General features: G+C 51.7%; 1 protein-coding gene across 4 annotated transcripts in view; it reads left to right on the plus strand.

Annotated features, from left to right (window-relative positions):
* Positions 1-1102: 1102 nt before the first annotated feature.
* Positions 1103-1289, plus strand: part of LOC123723660 (thymidine phosphorylase) — a 5140-nt gene continuing 4953 nt past the window's right edge. For 3 of the 4 annotated variants that reach the window (XM_082964152.1, XM_082964149.1, XM_082964153.1), the window contains exon 1: positions 1103-1188. The gene's annotated coding sequence lies outside the window, so the exon portion shown is untranslated. Of the gene's footprint in view, positions 1189-1245; positions 1265-1289 lie in introns of those variants that run through there. The other variant, XM_082964150.1, reaches the window with a different exon arrangement.

Here is a 1289-nt window from a genome sequence, read left to right on the forward strand (position 1 = left end):
GACAGGTATAGAACAGGGTCAGATGTAAGGATCAGGGAGGATACAGGTAGAGGAAGACAGGTATAGAACAGGGTCAGATGTAAGGATCAGGAGGATACAGGTAGAGGAGGACAGGTATAGAACAGGGTCAGATGTAAGGATCAGGGAGGGTACAGGTAGAGGAAGACAGGTATAGAACAGGGTCAGATGTAAGGATCAGGGAGGATACAGGAAAACAGGTATAGACCAGGGTCAGATGTAAGGATCAGGGAGGGTACAGGTAGAGGAGGACAGGTATAGAACAGGGACAGATGTAAGGATCAGGGAGGGTTCAGGTAGAGGAAGACAGGTATAGACCAGGGTCAGATGTAAGGATCAGGGAGGGTAAGGGTAGAGGAGGACAGGTATAGAACAGGGTCAGATGTAAGGATCAGGGAGGGTTCAGGTAGAGGAGGACAGGTATAGACCAGGGTCAGATGTAAGGATCAGGGAGGGTACAGGTAGAGGAAGACAGGTATAGACCAGGGTCAGATATAAGGATCAGGGAGGGTACAGGTAGAGGAGGACAGGTATAGACCAGGGTCAGATGTAAGGATCAGGGAGGGTACAGGAAGAGGAAGACAGGTATAGAACAGGGACAGATGTAAGGATCAGGGAGGGTTCAGGTAGAGGAAGACAGGTATAGACCAGGGTCAGATGTAAGGATCAGGGAGGGTACAGGTAGAGGAGGACAGGTGAGGGTAAGGGGAGGGGGTGAGTGTAAGGGGAGGGGTGAGGGGAAGGGGAAGGGTAAGGGGAGGGGGTGAGGGTAAGGGGAGGGGTGAGGGTAAGGGGAGGGGTGAGGGTAAGAAGAAGGGTGAGGGTAAGGGGAGGGGTGAGGGTAAGGGGAGGGGTGAGGGTAAGGGGAGGGGTGAGGGTAAGGGGAGGGGGTGAGGGTAAAAGGAGGGGTGAGGGTGAGAAGAAGGGTGAGGGTAAGGGGATGAGGGGATGTGGTAGGGTCAGATTTATTTAGGTCAACATGACTGTTTCCCTTTCTGACTCGTGGTGGGTTGTCACTACTGTAGTAGTTATTGACTAACTGACCTGCTCCACCACTCACACCCATTGGTCACTAGTCCATCCATACAGACAGACAGAGAGGGGTATTTGACCCGTGGGTCCTCAAGGTTGGAAGACATGACAGTGTTCAGGAGCAGCGTTCCGGTACAGGTAGGAAACTCTGAAGTTTTGAAAACCTTAATAGACACATGTAGAAAAGAAGAGGAGGAAGGGAAGCGCTGCTGAGGTACACAATAGTAGATTTTGGTAGA

Source organism: Salmo salar, chromosome 17 (genome assembly GCF_965601325.2).
Source record: "Salmo salar chromosome 17, fSalSal1, whole genome shotgun sequence".
Lineage (NCBI taxonomy): Eukaryota > Metazoa > Chordata > Actinopteri > Salmoniformes > Salmonidae > Salmo > Salmo salar.